Source organism: Coenobita brevimanus, chromosome 104 (genome assembly GCF_032717465.1).
Source record: "Coenobita brevimanus isolate Jiangsu-jjx chromosome 104, ASM3271746v2, whole genome shotgun sequence".
NCBI classification, from domain to species: Eukaryota; Metazoa; Arthropoda; class Malacostraca; order Decapoda; family Coenobitidae; genus Coenobita; species Coenobita brevimanus.
Window position 1 is genome coordinate 3119053 of NC_137057.1, and position 20180 is coordinate 3139232.

Consider the following 20180-nt stretch of genomic DNA (forward strand, 5'->3'; position numbering starts at 1 on the left):
TATTTTAGTTTGGTTCATGGAAGTCATGATGCCCTTACTGATTTTTGGTCAAATAAAAATGTTTGTGTGTGAAGGACGTTCTACAGGTGAGAGCTGCATCCACCTCAGCAGAAATGAAGAAAGACGCATGAACCCGATTACGTATATTAAAGTTTATTTGTTACTACCGGGTTTATATAAATTAAGAGAACAACAAATTGTGTGCGGGTTAAATAATGTATCTGACGCCTCCAGTTTGAAACGTCTCTGCTAATGTAAGTAAAATCGACTCCCAAGTATCAAAAATAAAGTCGGGAAAACACCATGTAACTGTAGGACGTAACAAGGTGCCGACGGACTCGTGGGCTCAGGAGTATCGAATCATACTGGCTGGAACTTTTGTTGACGTAGGACATTTCCCAGCAACTTTCTTCAGTGTTTGATTTTTTCATAAAACAACCAATTTCCTTTTACCAATTTACGGATGAAAACGATACTGGTATAAGAATGATAAATGCCCATCTTTATCACACTTTAGGGTGTGAGAAGTAAAGCAATGGTCAAGAGAAATGTGCTACGAAGTGTTTCATGCCAAGAATACGGCGCTGTGTCCACCACTGGCAAGCAAGACTTAACTTTGGGGTGGGGGTGGGGGTTCGAACTAAGTTGGCAATTATCTTCCACCTGATCACTGCCCCCAAAGGTACAATTATCTTCTAGCTGATCAATTACTCCTGTATATTCAAAGTCCTTCATCTTTTTGTCTAGGGCCGTGTTTACCAACATTCTTAACTGATTAGCAAAGTTACAAGTTTAAATTGTAGTATGATTATATCAGAAATAATTATTTTTTTCACTTTCATATTCACATTTACTTGGCTATGTAGTGTAGGGTAGCTGTATGGGAGAAGACAAAAGTATAAGCAAGTAATCTTATACGCAACAACTTAAGTTAAAAGAAAAAGGTCTGAACTTAGAATACCTGGCGTTCTTGGTTCTTTTTCTTCAGTGTTCACTATTACTACAGCCGTTCTGGTCAGTACAAATTCACGGCTTCTCCAGATATGTGAAACGCAATTCTTAGAACTTTTACAGCCGCTGTGTAGTTTTCTTTGTCAGGACTTTTCATCTATTTTTTGCGTTTCACTTCCATATGTTTTTCTTTTACTCCTTGTTCGGATGTTACCCAGGCTTGATAAATATGCTCGTAGCTTCTTTATAGTTTTATTCGCTTGTTTCGTTCTTCCTATAGACTTATTCCCGCCCATGATCTTTCATCAAATTCTCTCTCTCTCTCTCTCTCTCTCTCTCTCTCTCTCTCTCTCTCTCTCTCTCTCTCTCTCTCTCTCTCTCTCTCTCTCTCTCTCATTAGAAACATTTTTACACACTCACACACACACACACACACACACACACAGTGTGTGAGATTGTAGCACCAGCCGAGCAGGGCAATTCTCCCAAAGTGGATGGAAAGCTGATGACAGGGAGAGCTGGAGCTCCCGTTTCAGCAGCCCTGGGGACTAGTTCCTTATCACCCCCCTTTGCTGAACTTTTTCAGTGTTTCAGTAACACAGAGAGTAGGTCAGCATGCTTTCTTTTACAAGTTTCTCTAACTGTCAACACTAAAATACATGCACATTACACATTACACTTCCTTTTCAAAATTAAAGAAAAAATGGCATCTAATAACCAAGCCTTGGAGTCCCTGGGGGGGGGGCAAGAAATGCCCACACCATCCGCTCCTCTCCCGGTGACGACTCAACTAGCTGCTTGGAACCATTGTCTGACTCATTTCTTCTTCATTTCTGCAACATTCGCGACCTTTTCTCTACCTTTCCCTCTGTTGAGCACCACCTCTCCTCCTCTAAACCTCACCTTCTCTCTTTAACTAAGACTCAGCTGTCTGAGGCTACTGTCAGAAAACCCTTTTCTGTATCCTCCTACTTTCTCTATACTCATTTCAAAGCCAAAGGTGGCTGTTGTGTATACGAAAACAACTACTTATCTTGCTCTCGTGTTCATAAACCTGATTCTTCTGAATTCTCCACTCTCTAGCTTCGGCTTTACTGTCATTCTCTGATTAAATAACTCTGTGCTGTTTACTTATCCCCTAATTCTACTGACTATGATTAATTCTTTGACTCTTACTTCTATGATGGAACGCATCCTATCCGTTTCTCCTTTCTCTGAAATCTCCATTCGAGGAGATCTCAATTTTCACCACCACCTTTGGCTCTCCTCTTCTTTCTCTGATCCACCTGGTGAAGAAGCCTACATCTTCTCTATCCATAATGACCTAGTGCAGCTTGTACAGCACCCTACCTGTATCCCTGACCAACTTGGGGAGAGCTCCAACATACTTAACTTCTTCCTTACAACTAATCCTTTTGCTCGTAGCTCCAACATACTTGACCTCTTCCTTACAACTAATCCTTTTGCTTACACTGTTAATCTTTCCTCTCTGTTGGACTCCTCCAATCACAACCTTATTACCTTTACCTGTCCTATCGCTCTAGTACAGCCTGTGGACTTTCCAAAGAAACGTCGGCTGTGGCACTTTGGAGCAGCGGATTGGGAGGCCCTCGGACAGTACCTGTTAGATTTTCCTTGGAATGATTATTGCTTCCTGGAGCCATCTACGTGTGCCATGCGCATTACGGAGGTTATTCTATCGGGCAAGGAAGCATACGTTCCTTCCTCACATCCTTTGACTAATGCAAAAATGCCTTGGTTTAATCATGCTTGTTCAAATGCTGTCCACAACAAAGAGAAGACATATAAAAGGTACCGGAGCCAACCTACACCTAAATCACATATTTTTTTATATTTCTGTCAGGAATCGAGCTACGTCTGTTCTTCGCACTGTTGAATATAATTTCATCCGTACTAAATGCTCTCAGCTCTCCAACTCATATTCCTACCGCTCCTTCTGGCACCTTGCCAAAAACCTTTCTGACAACTTAACCTCATTATCCTTCCCTCCTCTTTTCTACTCTGATAGCTCTGTAGCTATTTCTTCTACTGATGAAGCAGATCTCTTCGCCCAGACTTTCTCCTCCAATTCCACATGAGACGATTCCAGTGCTGTTCCTCCATCACTTCCCCCCTCTGACTTCCTCATGGCTTACATTAAAATATATTCAAATGATGTATTTTCTGCCTTCTCTGGCCTCAATACCAACAAGGCATATGGGCCTCATGGGGTCCCTCCTGTTGTCCTTAAGAGCTGTGCTTCTGTCCTTACACCCTGCCTAGGTAAACTCTTTCGCCTTTGTTCAGTGGCTCAGCCAGGGAGGTGGCCCGAGCCCCTCCCGAAATTTCTACGTGTGTTTGAGGATAGACTGCGAATCTTGAATGTCGAATACTTGTTTAATCCAGGGTGTAATCAATATGTCATATATTTGGAGAGCTGACAAAATATGCAATTTTGAGTAAACAGTGTTGTGTGCACATACACTTTTTAAGACATACTTTACTTTAGGTGCGAGACAGATATTCGAATTTACGCATGGGGGGCCGTTGGTACCCGGGCCAGTGAGGAGAGGAGGCAGGAAAGGAAGAAACGTATGCCGCCCTGCGAAATTTTCAGTTTCTTTATGTACTTCATGACAAATTATCTTCAAAACGGGAAACTCTGATGCTAATAGGTTTATGTAATTAACTAGTTAAGGTTGCCTTGGGCATGTAGGCCTATATGTGGCCTAACTGGCAAGAAAAATAAACCATCGTGGCAACGTTTACTGGCCATCAGCTGGCACTCGCTCATCACCCGCCTGCGCCATCAGTCATCAGTCAACTCTCATCAGATCGTGTTGCTTCAGTGACCAGTCCATACAACTTGCTAATTACGCTACTTGCATGCTGTACTGTGACAAGATGTGAAAAGACATATTCCGTGGGTTTCCCTGGATCACTTTATTATGAAACGGAAGCAGCCGCATCAATCAAGTATATTGGACTTCATGAGTTCAAGATCTAAAAGGTTAGTTTATGTCTAGCAAATGCATTACATTGTAGAGGATATTATTGCTGCCAGTAATAATAACAAATGATGTCATGACATGAGCTCTACGTAAGTGTAAGTGCACGCAGAAACTGGAAGCCATTGATTGCTTAAGATTTTCCTTGTGATATATTTCCGACTTTAGCTACCTGTGCTCTGTGTGGCAACCATCACTGAAGTTAACTAATCACCACTTAATGAAGCATGTGTCAGACAATGGATTTTCATAGACATTAGCGATGAGTTTGGTGAGTTGGGACAGTGCGGGACACAGGGTGAGTTGGAACAGTGGGCACTGCAGTGCCAAATGTCAAGACATTTCCATTTTATGGTGCCCATTCAATAGCCCTGCCCCAACTTTACAAATGTTGTTAATACTGGTTTCCTATAGAACCACGAATAATGCATGGAAAATGTGCAAAAATGAAAGAGTAGCATTTTGACCTTTGTAGAATTTCATTTTTGAAAATACCCATATTTTGCCAATTTTCCACTACCACAGTCAGTTTTAGAGCTAAAGGTCTACTTTTGGTGGGTGAAATCTTCAACTGTTAAAGTTTTTTTTGTGTGTGTGATTTATCCAGAAAATGCATTTTTACAGCAGAGCAGCGCTGAAGGCATAATAGACAATTGTCCCGATTCGCCCACTATTATTATTTTTTTTTACCAGGGTGAGTTGCGACAACAATTGTGATTTTCGCAAGGCAAAAACCTACTTTTTATGCATTATATACTAATATATTTTATAGTTTGCTGTATATATGGTGGTTTTGGGTCTCAACAAGTAGATATTTCTCATTTTCAGGTTGCATGCAAGCCCTAAAGAGAGAAAATACTGTGATGTGGGTTATGGCAAAAACGCATATATTGGTATAGTGTTAAAAGTAGGGAAAAAGAGTTGTACAATGAAATTTTTGGGAGAAATGCAACTGGCCAGTTTGTGATGATGTACTGTATACTGATGATGATTTTCGGCAGTATATCATTGGTGGACCTGTCTTATTAGCAGGAACTGTACCTTTTACGATGCAAGAGGTGGACAAAGCCTTTCATGATTATAAGAAGCATATTTCTCAGTGAAATTTTTCAGCATAAATACCTGTAGCAACAGGCACCTTAGTGGAACTCTTAACTACGGAATATGTATAGTGTAGTCCGTCCTTAAGTGCGAGGCGTTGGAGGGCGGGTTAGGCTTATGATGGAAGAGTTGTGACTAATGGTTAGTCATTGTGCCCCCCCCCCCAAACTTATATTTCTGGCTGTGCCCCTGCCTTTGTTTGTCAACTTGTACCTTTCCTTCTTGCTGGAAGTTTGCTCTCATTCAGGCAGTCTCAAATAAGGGTGACCATTCCCTACCCTCTAAGTATCGCCCAACTGCTTTAACATCCTAGGTCTCAAAAGTTTTCTAGTCAATTCTTAGCAGAATAATTTTAAAGCATCTTTCCTATCACAACCTTCTTTCTGATCGTCTGTCTGGGTTCCGTCAGGGTCACTCCATTAGCAATCTTCTCACCTACCTTGCAGATTGCTGGTCATCCTCCTTTCGGGACTTTGGAGTAAGCTTTGCCATTGCACTTAACATCTCAAAGGCTTTCGATTGAGTCTAGCATAAATCTTTAATTTATAAACTACCCTCTTATGGTTTCTATCCTTCTATCTGTGCCTTCATCTATAGCTTCCTTTCTGGTTATTCTATAGCTGCGGTTGTAGACGGCCACCGTCGATCTCCTAGATCAATCAATAGTGGTGTTCCTCATAGCTCTGTCCTATCACCAACTCTTCCTTTTATTCATCAATGATCTTCTAAGGTGTATATCTAATCCTATCCACTGATGATTCCACCCTTCATCTTTTCATTCGATTCCCCCAGCGTCCATCACAGCATTTTTTTTTTTTTTATGCGTCCGACTCTGGGCATAGGCTTCACAGCCTGCTTCCAAGGCCCAGTAGTCCTCCTACATACCATACACCTCTAGTTATTTCAACAATCAAGGGATGAGGCTATGGCACACCTTATGTCTGACTTGGCTCGTATCTCTGACCGGGGTAAAACTAGTCTTGCTGTTTTTAATGCATCAAAGACTCAGTTCTTACACCTATCAACCCAACAAAATCTTCCACAGGAGTACCCACTAAATGTTTAAAAATATCCAGCTCAATCCTGCATCACCTTTACACATACTTGAGGTGTCGTTCTCTCGGGATTTATCTTGGAAAGATTATATTACATCTCTTGTAAAATCTGCTTCCAAGAGATTAGGTGTGTCAAGCCGACTCCATACCTTCTTTACCCCTGCACGGTTGATGACCTTATACACCGGTTTTATTCGCCCCTGTGTACAGTACAACTCTCATGTGTGGGGAAGCTCCCCACACACAACTCTTCTCAATATGGTGGAGTCAATGGCTTTTCGTCTCATTAACTCTCCTCATCTTACTGGCTCCCTTCAACCTCTGTCTCTTCACCTCTCTGTTGCATCGTTATCTCTTTTCTATCGTTACTTCCATGGTCACTGCTCCTCTGAACTGTCTGCTTGCATCCCTCCAACGGTACGACGGGTGCATAGCACCGGTCTAGCAACAAGCTCTCATCCCTTTTTCTGTCCAACTCTGTAATGCAAGGGTTAACCCTTACTTCCAGTCCTTCATTTATGCAACAGGTCAGCTCTGGAACTGTCTCCATCTGTCTATTTCCTGCTTCCTATGATCTCCAGTCTTTCAAACGCAGTGTGTTCAGGCGTCTTGAACGCATCTTGAATGTGGCTGTCTTTTGTTTTTTTGTTTTTTTCTTGGAAGGGACGGTTTGTGGGCTCGTGGCCTTTGGTTCCTTCTTCATTGCATTAATAAAAAAAATGATTGTTCTCAGAACCAGATCACTTCATTTTCCCTGATCCTCCGATTTTCCGAAATTTTTTTTTAAGTAGGATCAAATAATATTTTCCTTATTTTCCCAACCTGCTCAGGATTTATACAAAAGAAGCCGGACCGGGTAAAACCCAAGCTTAATTTTTTTTCCTCCAGGTTTTTATACAGTAGACATTTTTTGTTTCTCTTTTTATTTCACACATTTTAGTGTCCAGAAAATGTGTTGTCCAGTACAGTACTGTATTGATTTCTTTCAGTACTATATTGCATGGTGACACAAGCAGTACAATGATGATGAAATTTAGAGTGAAGACATTCATAGTGGTAGTTGTTAAAACAGCTAATAATTATAATACCATACAGTATAAATATTCATTCTGAAGGTAATAATTATGGAGTTGTTTCTTTTTAGACTCAGTATAGGTAAAGGATGTACAATGCTGTACTGTAATTTTCAGTACTCTATGTTTATGTTTATTTTTATTTTTGTTTTATGTGTCCGACTCAGGGCATGGGTTTCACAGCCTGCTTTCAAGGCCTAGTAGTCAACCTGCGTACCGCACACCTCCACATGTCACCACTTCAGCACTAACATCCACCGTCCATACTGAATTCATGCTAGGGCTCTCTCATACAGGACTTGTGTATTGGTTTAGCGGGGGTATTTTCACGATATGTCGGCTTGTCTTCTGGTAGATAAGTAAAGTCTGATTTCATGAAATTCAAATCCATAAACTGTTCCCTGCCCCAGCGGGATTTGAACCCGGGTCCGTTAGGACTGCAGGCCACCTCTCTACCGATTGAACCACCGCCTCCCGCAGAATTAGGCAGTATTGTGCAGCATTATGCATCATTATTTTATTTAAGATGTATCTAACCATACTGTAAATACGTATATTGAGTCATGTACAAAAGATGATGAAATTCGAACTATTTAGCCTATAGAGACATTCATATTGACGTATGTAAACAAGCAAGCATAACATTCCATTTTGGCAAGTTGGGTTTTTATATCGCACTGTACAGTAGTAAAGTAATGAATTTGCTCTGAACTCAAATGGTACGTTTTGAAGATGAAGATATTCAACTGTATGTAGGCCAGTGTTCAGTTACGAATATCAGTGCACTGGGTTAGTGCTTATCGATGATGGTGATGATGATGTATTTATTGCATTAAACAAAACAATTATGAAGTGTTAGTTTACACTTCATAAAATTAATTTACACTTTGTTTTGTAAATTTTTGTTATCGAGCATTGTACATTAAAAAAAAAAAAAAAAAAAAAAAAAAGCACTGGGCTACTGTAGCACTGTAAAATGTTAAGAAACACAGTACAATGATAATATATTACAGTACTTGCACACTGCATATTATGCCATTTGTCAACAAGTCACTTGCAAGAAAATACTGCACAAGAATTAACTTTATGTGCAGTAATATGGTATCAGTGTATAAAGTTGAACAATAACGGATAAACTGTTTTACATTCGTTTACGGTATTTTTTTATTTTTTTATTTAATCAATAGAAAACAATGCACGTTTAAATAACAGTAATTGTATGTCGACCCATATTAGAGAGAAAAAAAAGCTCGGGATATTAAATTAAAAAACCTTGACCAGGCGGGTAAGTGGGAACTACCCACGCCAATCCTGCTTTGCTCTGAATTATAACTAAGTATATTTTTATCTAATGTCTGTCAAGGACATTACCCGCCAGAAAAAGAAACACGTCTGTGAGAAAACCAAGGTAACTGGTTTTGCCATTTTAGAGGCAAACAGTTCTAACAGAGTAGAGGACAAAAGAAGCGTATGTAGAAATCGGCTCTTTTCTACATTATTTTTAGCACATAAATTGTATTTTAGCAACACTGAAGGTGGTTTTCGGTATATGAAAGCTCTAGGACCAAAACCAGGTGGCTAGAAAGGCTTGAAAACTTTGCTTTTTGGAGTTAGGAAGGATTTCGTCTGCTGAGGGCAAGAGACACGAAGGTGCCATCCTTAAGCGCACACACACACACACACACACAAGATACATATATATATATATATATATATATATATATATATATATATATATATATATATATATATATATATAGCCTTTGTGGTACAGTGGTAGAGTGTGCGTTTCGCACGCTAGTTGGTGCAGGTTCGCCTCCTGCCAGCGTTGTAAATACTTTGGGAAGCGTTCACGAGACACTGACCACTTTGGCGGACACGAGGGGTGCTGTGGTTAAACCAGTGTCGCATACTAGTATGCTTGCACCCAGTCGGCTTAAGGCTGGCCGATTACACTTGGTTCTCAGACTACACACACATCCAAAGCCACTCCAACAGTACAATCACACTCACAAGCACTTCTCACCCTACATACAGTCTCTGCCAGACAGTCTAAGCCACTGGGTAGAGATACATTGGCTGTATCGTCCCTGCTTCGGTAAGGATAGGCCGGTCCTGCAGTGGACCTCAACGGCTGATGAAGATGATATATATATATATATAGAGAGAGAGAGAGAGAGAGATTCATATTGACGTATGTAAACAAGCAAGCATAACATTCCATTTTGGCAAGTTGGGTTTTTATATCGCACTGTACAGTAGTAAAGTAATGAATTTGCTCTGAACTCAAATGGTACGTTTTGAAGATATATATATATATATATATATACATACATATAAAAATATATATATATATATATATATATATATATATATATATATATATATAATGTGTGTGTGTATTTCTAAAACTTTTCTGAACACAAAGTAATCAGTTCATTTCCTGAAGCAAAACATTTAATGTTTTTTTGGTATACCAACTTGCAGAGTTATTACGTCATTTGATGCCACTGCTTCGGTAATTCTAGCTCGCCACAATTTGGAATTTCATGTATTATAGAGCACTTGCAACAAAACAAACAACTGCAAGAGTAGTGAAAAGCTGTTTGGTTTTATCAAACGGAGCTGAACTAGTCCTACAACGTGGATACCAGTTCATGGTAACATAAACTTCAAGGAGCCTTAGGTATGATGTGAGACTGAGTCTCCTTGATTACTAATCAAATCAACCCTTCAGTCTGACTTCACTTGGTGGTTAAATGAGGTGAAAGAAGCTAGGAATGCAATTCATGAGGTTAGAAGAAACGAGCTGTATTGATTTTGAAAATTAATAACATACAGTATGACTAAGAGGGTGTATGTAGGTGAGGTGGAGGGAGGGAGAGGGAGGGGTAGACCGAGGATGAGGTGGAGGGATGGAGTTGAGAGGTATTTGAGGGAGGGGGGGGGTGAGTTGGGGGGAGGGGAGTCAAATGGTGGGTGACAGAGTGACTTGGAGGCGTTTTGTCTGCGGCCACCCTTTGCGGGATTAGGGCGTCGGGCTATAGATAGATAGATAGATAGATGTTACATTTTTTTATCCATATATTTTCTTTTTAATAAACTAAAAGCTGTCCAACGCTTATAGTGTCCATTCAGATTCTCTAGGTCAGTTGTTATCATTTAGGATATTGCAGCAGTTCTTGCTACTACCGATGGACGTCTGTTTTCTCTGCTTGCTTTCACTGTGGCATGACATCCATTGTTACTACGTTAGTTGTAGTGAGTATGCCGGCGTGTACTTGTGTGCCTGATTTTCTTTGTCGAGTGACTTGGGGATTTCGCATTTGGTAGTGTACTTTGTGTGTGTGTGTGAGAGAGAGAGAGAGAGAAAGAGAGAGAGAGAGAGAGAGAGAGAGAGAGAGAGAGAGAGACCAGCAGAGCCTCTTGTATTTCAGATAAACGGCGAAAATGTAAAATAGGTGGAGAATTTTACTTACCCTGGAAGTGTGCTCACAGATCAACATAATACTGATGCAGAAGTTCTTGCACGAATCAGTCACGCTTCAGCCTCTTTTAGAAGACTCACATCCAGAGACTGAAAACACTAACTTGAGAATCGAGAAGGTATCCATATATATACAGGTGAATGCCTCTCCACCCTGTCATACAGTGCACAATCCTGGACTACCTACCATCATCACATCAAACAGCTTGAGCAGCCTCACATCCGATGCTAACAACACATCCTAGGACTCACATGGGAGGAGAAAGACCCTTACACACAAATTCTCCAGCAGTCGGAGTCGAGCAACAGAGAAACCACGCTGGCTGAAAAGCAGCTAAAATGGGTTGGACAACGGTTCTGCATGCCTGAGCACTGCCTTTCCTGGCAGGTTCTGTATGGCAACCCAGGTGGACAGAAGAAAATATATAAAGATCATATTAGGACAACTCTGAAGAAAGGTAGCATCATACCAAAAGATCTTCAAACCAATCCCTTGGACAAAAAGCAGTGGCGAGTCCTTGCAGCAAAGGAACCAATCATCTCGGAAAAGCTCGGAACCTGACCAGAGAAGAGCATAGGTGGCGGAGGCAAAACCAATACAGAGTTCTCCCAGCAAACCCGAACTTGAAATGCAGACTGTGTGGCAAAGGTTGTGGATGCAGGATTGGTCTGCTCAGTCACACACGTTGACACCGAAGACAATGAGAAAAACACCATCCCTGTGGGTATAGTAGGCGCCGTTTTCTGAAGCAGAGTGACAGCTTTGAGTAAATGCGTGTGTGTGTGTGTGTGTGTGTGTGTGTGTGTGTGTGTGTGTGTGTGTGTGTGTGTGTGTGTGTGTGTGTGCGCGCGTGCGTGCGTGTGTGTGTGTGCGTGCGTGCGTGCGTGTGTGTGTGTGTGTGTGTGTGTGTGTGTGTGTGTGTGTGTGTGTGTGTGTGTGTGTGTGTGTGTGTGTTTATTACTAATCATCTGTGCTGGTTAGGCAAAAAGACAATGCATGAGAAGGAGAATTTTTTGAGGTGTGGGAGGGTCATAGCTTTCTGCATCACACTACAGGCTGTTGCTGCAGTGTTTAGGTATTGATTCCAAGTGCTTCGTCCTGGGGTACTGAACGGTTTCGATTTTATGTGCATTCTTTCCTACTTTCTGTATTGTTATTTTCTCTCTCTCCTTCCTCGTCTTCCCTCCCGGCCACCTTGCATTTGGGTGGTGTGATGTGGCAAGGGAAGGGGCAATAACATAGTGTGGCTTCATCCGGCCACAGCCATGATTGCGTTCAGATGATGTCAGTCCACAATTCCGTGTCACTGATTGTCTCCTCGACTTAACCTCACGGGATTATCTTCTTTCCCCTTTCCTTCCACTCCCTTCCTCGGCGTCCTCTCCTAGCCTTCCTCCTACCTCCTTTCCTCTCTCTCTCTCTCTCTCTCTCTCTCTCTCTCTCTCTCTTTGTGCTCAATCCTCCTTCTACACATTACTCTCTCCCACAATACACCAGATTTTCTCCTTCGCTTCGTCACACACGGGATGCTTTACATATTCTTGATTAGAAAGATATATGAGAGAATGAGGAAAGTGAGACAGAGGGAAAAGTAGGAGAGGGAATAGAAGGGAAAGCACAGGAGAAAGGGAAACAGAGACAGTGTGAGAACAGGAAACTTCTCTGGAGAGTATACTAGACTGACAAAACGTAAACAGTGGATTATTAAAAGAGAAAAAGCAACAGAGAAGCACGTAAATATGGGAGTGGGTTGGAGGACGTGGGAATAAGAGAGAGGGACTAAAGTAGCTTTGGCTGAAATGAATGAGAGAAGGGGAAGGGGAAGGAAAGCTTAGGGGAGGGAGAGAAGGTTGGGAAAAGTATGGAGGGATGCCGGCTGGATCAAGTATGGTAATGGAAATACATGAAAAAATGAAAATAAATACGAATTATGACAAAGAAATGAGCAACGTAGCGGACCTGAAGAGAAAGCTTTTTCATTGTTTAATAAAGAAAAAAAAAAGATATTCGACCAAGCGAGGCTGAAAAAAACAAAAAAAACAAATACAGAAAACTATTGTTGGGATGTTCAAACGAAAACAGAGGGATGTTGAGGGAAAAAGGCGGAAAGGGAAGAATGAAGCCTGCTTAAAAAACATTGTGGACTATGGAGATGGAATGAGATGAGAGAGGGAAAATGAAGAAGAGGAAGAAGGGGAATGGCGAAGGATGAAATGGAGGGAACTCTGTCACTTAGATCGAAGCAATTACCTCCCCCTCCAGAGGCCAGGGTTGCTAGGTGGAGTATGGGGCGAAAAACTCAGCGTACCACTCTTTGCCTACCCGGTTATAGTCACATAGCTTATAGATCCAACTTTAAGCTTCTTCCTTTATTTAAGTTTTAAAACAGTCCACACCGTCACCCTTAGATACCTCTGGGATACTGATCGTTATGCAAAGAAACCAAATAATGTCAACTGGAAGAAATTAATGAAAATGAAAACCAGATATAGGGCATCTGTGGAAGTCAGTTATTTATGGATGATGGGCAACCCCTGGAGTGTCGCTGAACATATCCCGCCATGGGTGGAGTTTTAGTACAGTGCTGCATGTCGTTTTCCTTTGTTAAAAACAATGACCGTGAATACCTGCAACGGTATTGTATACAACCTGATCTAGTTCGAGATCTACCACTGTGCAAAATTTTGTTTCTTAGTGAAAAAAAAAAAAAAACATGCATACCGACAGTCACTAGGAAACGAGGGATGGGAGAATTGCAAGTATACTGTAGGTCTGCCACTTAGCAAAATTTCTGGTTCTTCGGTAAACTTTCCCCTGCTGACCATCCCCTGTGGAGATGGAGGAGTCACACCCTCCCTAAAACTTGACCCAGGTGGAGGACGAGCACTGCAGGTTTTCATTAGTAAATAAAAAAGATAGAAAAATAACCATGCATATCAAAGTTACCTACTGTAGGTTGCCTGGGAACCAACCCCCCTGTCAGGCCATGTGTTTAGGGCCGTGGTTCTCATACTTTTTTGGATCGCGACCCACCTAATAGCTTTGGTAGAGGCTCTTGACCCACACTCTTCCCTGAATTGTACCGACACACACACACACACACACACACACACACACACACACACACACACACACACACACACACACACACACACACACACACACACACACACACACATACACACACAACCACAGACCCATCTTATTAACTGCCAATGTGGATTAATGTCTGTTGATATGTTGTGATACTGTGGGCAGGTGCCAATTTTAGTTATACCAGCACAACTGTGCATTACTGAGAGTCTCCCAGCCTTGCCGTATGTACCAATGGAGTCTGGAAAAAAAGAAAAAAGATATTAAACATGTGATACGATCTTGGTGATGGATGGTGAGGAGTGGGAAGTAAGGAAGAGGAGGAAATCTCAGGGTGCGTTGTTATTCTTGTAAATTATACCGCCAAGATCCGCAGGACTCCCCCCTCTCCCACTGAGGGCATATTTCGGGGATTCCACCACCCCTTCACGCTGGTCCCAGTTAAGTTCTTCCATTATGCACATTTTCGTGCTCCTACCCTATCCATTTCAGACCCTATGAGGCATCGTTTTTCCCAAATATGTTCTAAAGAAACAGTTGGATCAATATGACATTTTGGCACAGTTTGTTTGACACCGTCCCCTAATTTATGGCACTACAGTGCATTGCCAAGTGTGTTTCATTAAGGAGTTTACTCTTGGCTTTGAAGGCGAAGCTGCAAGAGCCGAGCAGACATTCGGACAGAAGACGGGAGTGGAGGAAGAGGTGGTGGAGCGTTACACGTCACAACTACGTCACGTAAAACCTTCCCCTGTCCGAATGTCTACTCGGCTGTTGCCAGCTTCGCCTTCAAAGCCAAGAGTAAACTCCTTAATGAAACACACTTGGCAATGCACTGTAGTGCCATAAATTAGGGGACGGTGTCAAAGAAGCTGTGCCAAAATGTCATATTGATCCAAGTGTTTGTTTAGAACATATTTGCGAAAACGATGGACAAGGGAGTTAGAAGATGAGGGAAAATAAAGAAGGATAGGAGAGAACACTAAAGAGAAAGAGTGAGACTGCTTGAGAAAAGAAAAATACTCAGAAGTGGAACTGCAAAAATAATGAGAAAGATCTGGGTGAGCGAGTAACAAGAAAATTTGGAAGACAGCCAGGAGTAAGAATGGGAGAGGCGGTGAAAAACCGGACGAGGGGGAGGAAGGTTGAAGACACGTTGAAAGAGAAGAAAAAATGGGAAGAGGAAAAGAACGAGAAAAAGCAGTAGACATGTAAATATAATGTGTATCAGAATGAGAAAGAAAATGGATAAAGGGGGGAACAAATAGAGTAAATATTTACGAAATAGACAGAATGTGAGAAATGAAACACCAAGAACTTTGGCCCAAAGCTGTCAACGCAAACCGTCGCTTGGTATGCCTCCGCCAAGCCTTGCACACACACTCTTCAAACAACCTCCATGACCTTGCTGACTTAATCAGTTTATCGACCCTTTACACTACATCATTGACAATAGTTTGGTCGAAATCGGTCGAGGAGTTCAAGAAATACCGAGCCCACAAGGAAAAACTAAGTCGACCCCATACGACGTTGACCTTGCTGACCTAACCCGGTCATCGTTCCCTCACACTGTACCACTGACAAAAGTTTGGTCGAAATCCGTTGAAGGGTTCAGAAGATATCGCTCCCACGCTCATATGACCTTGACCTTTAATCTCTTGACCTTGCTTGCCCAAGCATTACTCTATTTCTAACGAAGTTTGGTCGAAATCCGTAGAGGTCAGGAGATATGGCGTCCACGAGGTTAAACTAGGTCGACCCCATATGACGTAGACCTTTGACCCCTTGACCTAGCTGAATTAATCAGCTCATCATCTCCCCTTACTGCATTACTGACGAAACTTTGGTGGAAATTCATCACAGTGTTCAGGTATCGCGCCCACAATAGTGTTACGGATGCACGGATCCACACACTCCCGAACACACGCACGGACGGACACACCAATTACTTAATGGCTCCTCCACCATAGGTGGGCAGAGGCATAATAATGGAAGGTAGGAAGAACACGTGAGATGTACGACTAGAGACTTAACAACAGGGCAGCTCACAAGCCAAACTTACAGCAAATCAGATTCCTAAACCACTTATACTCTGGATTTCGAAATGACCACTCAGTAGAAAGCACACACACACACACACACACACTGCTATGCTATGGTACTTTTGCTGATGTTGAACATCGCCGGTCTGTCTGGCAGAGCAGACGATTGGCAAGTAACCACCCCTACATGTGCTGTACGTGCCCTGCAGTGACCCGACGATCCCTTACGGTGGACAGCACCTTCCCACAGCAGGGGTTGGGGAACAGCGTAGAGGTTTTGTTCCTGGATGGACGCTGCAGTTGCGCCTCTCAACCAATGTAACAGAGGCACCATTGCACCATTGGAGGCTCCACATCACACCGTTATTTCGTTATATGGTTACTACCCAGCGTTGTAAATGGTTTTCCTGATGTACAAGAACCATTAATCTTGTCAGTGTAGTCACCTGAATTGGGAACATGAGAAACGAAAAGTGATGGGAAGGATTGGAAAAACAGGAAGAAAGGAGGACAGACTCAGATAAAGAATGATAAATGCAAAAGAAGAGGCAGCAAAGATAGTCGTGAACACCAAAGCCACGGTGTGATTAAATGACTGACAATCGGTAAGTAAAATAATCTTGCTAAAAAGGTGTCAGCTGTTAATCTGAATGACGAAGAGAGTGAGAAAGCTAAAAGGAATTATAAGACGAAGGTGGGAGATAATGGTTAAGGCAAGAAAGAGAATAAAAACAGGAAAATTATAAAGTAAGCACTAGGGTGAGGAAGGAAGGGGAGGGAAACAGATAACAGGGGAAAAGCCAAGAATGATAGAGAGTGTAGAGGCAGGGCTGAAGGGGAGTGTTGATGGTGTGAGGGGGACGGGGTTACTAATGAGAAGTAGGGAGGCGCTGATGGGGAAAGCATAGGACAGCGCGGGATGGAGGGGAGCAGCAACTATGTAGAGGACAGAGGGAAGCAACAGGAGAGGAGAGACATGTGCGCTTGAAGGGGTGAGGTCTAGGGGTTGAGGTGAGTGATATGAGCTACCTCTGATGTTCGGCTTCAGAGGATGGTGATATATATATATATATATATATATATATATATATATATATATATATATATATCTATCTATCTATATATATATAAGTAGATAGATATAGATATATATATATAGATAGATAGATAGATAGATAGATAGATAGATAGATATAGATAGATAGATAGATATAGATATATAGATAGATAGATAGATAGATAAAACAAAAAGTAACAAAGAATCTTCCCGATGTACGATAAGAGTTGAGTGACGGGCGAGTGAAATATCCATCAAAGGAGGACGTCTAATTGTGGTACCTCTTATCATTCAGGTGGAAAGTCTGCGCAGAAAATGAATTTTGTTGTTTCTCTTTCGTAACTTTCCTGCCCCGTCTCTCTCTCTCTCTCTCTCTCTCTCTCTCTCGTAATAAGCTAATGCAGGAGTCTTCATTGTTTTATTTTTATTATATATATATTTTTTAACCAAATAAAACAATATACTCTTAAATCAATGACATTTTTATCTTTATTTGGTGCAAGAGAATATCAGATATTGATTACAGAATATTTCTTGCCTTACATATGTGCCTTTGAAGATTTGTTTACGCTACTCAGTGTAATGTACGCAGTGAAACCCAGTGAATGTGTGACGCATGTATGACAAATTCTGTAAGACTGAGTAACTCTGATCTCTATGTGATTCCTCATAGCATATCTGTTCCAAGCATATTCAGTAGTATATATATATATAAATAATATATATATATATATATATATATATATATATATATATATATATATATATATATATATATATATATATATATATATCCATCATCCAATCCTTCATTGCCCCATGAGGAGCGTAGGAGCCAGGGGCTAGGCAGTTGGTCCCGACATTTAAGATTAGAGTGACAAGCTCACTCATCCCTGAGTGGCATTACATGAGCAATCAACCTCAACCACCCCTTGGATATAAACCTTCACCGGCTCAATCCGATTGGAGCGCAATAATTACCCACTAAACCACCAGGCGCCAAAATTTCGTTACATGGTTACCACCCAGCGTAGTAAATGGTTTCCTGGTGCACAGGAAACCATTTGGCTTGTCACTCAGTGTAGAGTCACCCACAGGCTGAAGGATGTGGAAAGAATAAAGGAAGGAAAGGCAGAAGAAGGAGTGTATAGTAAAGTCACCCGTAGGCAGAAGGACAAGGAAAGAATGAAGGAAAGAAAGACAGAAGAGAATGGAAGGAAAGAAGGATGGAGAGGAAAAGGCAGACATCCGAGAGCAGCGCTACATCGAGTGAGTGGATGGTGAGCGCCCCCACCTACTACATAGCTATATATATATATATATATATATATATATATATAATTATTAGTGGGCTGAGGCAGCGCATGCAGCAATGAAGCAACTGGGGTAGATGGTAAGTGATGCTGCCAACTGCCCTGCCACTATTACTACAAGTACGATACAGTCTTCAGTCTGTCGTTCGTGTATGTCTCTCACACTAAGCGTGGAATATTTTTTTCCCTTCAATTATTAGTTTTATATGTCAATATAAATACCAATGAAGTGTTTTAAATATTTAGGGTCACATATTGCTGTGGATCGAAGAATAGATGCAGAAGTGAAGTTTATAATGAATGAAGTAGATAAGATGCTGGGAGGAATGAAAAAATGTTTAGATGTCGTGTCGCTTAGAATGGATGTAAAGAGAAGGCTGTATGAGGGTGTTGTGGTACAGACTGCGCTATATGGGGCTGAAACATGGAATATGGGTGTAGCAGAGAGGAAAAGTTTGAATGTAATGGAGATGAGGTGTCTGAGGAGTATGTGTGGAGTGACGCGTATGGATCGAGTGCGAAATGAAGTGCGAAGGAGAACTGGAGTTGTTCGGGAGATGGCTGGTAGAGTTGAGCAGAGGGTGTTGCAATGGTTTGGGCATATGGAGAGAATGGATAATGAGCGACTGGTGAAAAAGATAACTAGATCTGATGTGAGAGGTGCAAGGCTGAGAGGGAGACCACGAATAGGATGGATGGACAGTGTGAAGAGAGCGCTGGATGCGAGAGGGATGTCTGTTGAGCAAGGAAGAGTGGCTGTGCGTGACAGAAATAAATGGAGAGAAATTGTGAATGAATATATGATGACTCAGCCCTGAGGGGATAGTCTCCCGCATTGGGTCTGATCAGCTGGTCAGGTCAGGTGCGGGTAAAGGGATGGGTCTATTATGACGTGGCAGGGGTAAACCAGCTCTGCTGTCGGGCCCTGCTGCGGATGTCACTGACTGCACTGCGCAGTTGACCTTTGTGCGGTGTGGTGCGGTGAGGATCTGTCCCTTCTCCCCTCTGGGGCTAAGATGCGAATGAATGTGTTTGAATGGATGAGTAAATGGGGAGTGTGTCGTCCTGTCTCGGCTACCTCCCTTTCCTTGGGGGAAGCAGCCTAGGTATATAGATATAGATAGATATGTCAATATTATTGATCTGAAAGAAAATAAATGATTTCAGTCATCACCATCATCTTGAGACCGTTTCTTGCTCCCACATGAAGGTGGGATCAGATATAATAACAAAGAAGGTATATAGGAGAAATCACTGAACTGGGAATCATATTAACAGCATTCCTCTGCAAAAAGGAGCCATGTACCCATTCACACACATCAGCCAAGCCTCTGGGACTCTGGCTTTACCTCACAGACATCTCCATCGGCATTTTTTCCTGTTTTTCTTTACACATGCGCTTTTGCATATACCTACCAGATAGTCATTTTATTGATATACGCACTGGAATGTAGAAATCACTTGCAACAAATTTCTCTCCACTCAGTGTTAAGGTTGCCACCTGTCCCACTGGTCTTCGCTTCCACCCTTCCAAGAAAAGGAAGAAGAAGAAAGCTCTAAACTCTGATACTTGACGTAATTTTCATACGCAAAGTATGACACTGAATTCGTCTTCATATTTTAATTCATTCGTACGACGAACGTCGTTTCGTGTTAAAAAGAGAAATGATTATTTGCGTTATCTTTTAGACTGGCTATAAATTACATCGAACGCCAATACGTTCATGTGATGCATACTACATTTGTTTCAGTTTTATACTCATGACTAATCTAGGCAGTGCACTTACTGTGGGTATATTAACGTACAGGAAATGAGACAAAGTTGCCCCACACACTGTTCACACACACACAAAATATTCATATTGAAATCTTATATGTGGCGTGTTTGGCGGCGAAATGGAGTAGGCCCAGTAGGGCAAGTGAATGGTGATGGCAATCGTATGTTGACAAGGTTCCTCATGGGATCACCCTTTTTCTAATCTCACAATGCCGTTTAGGG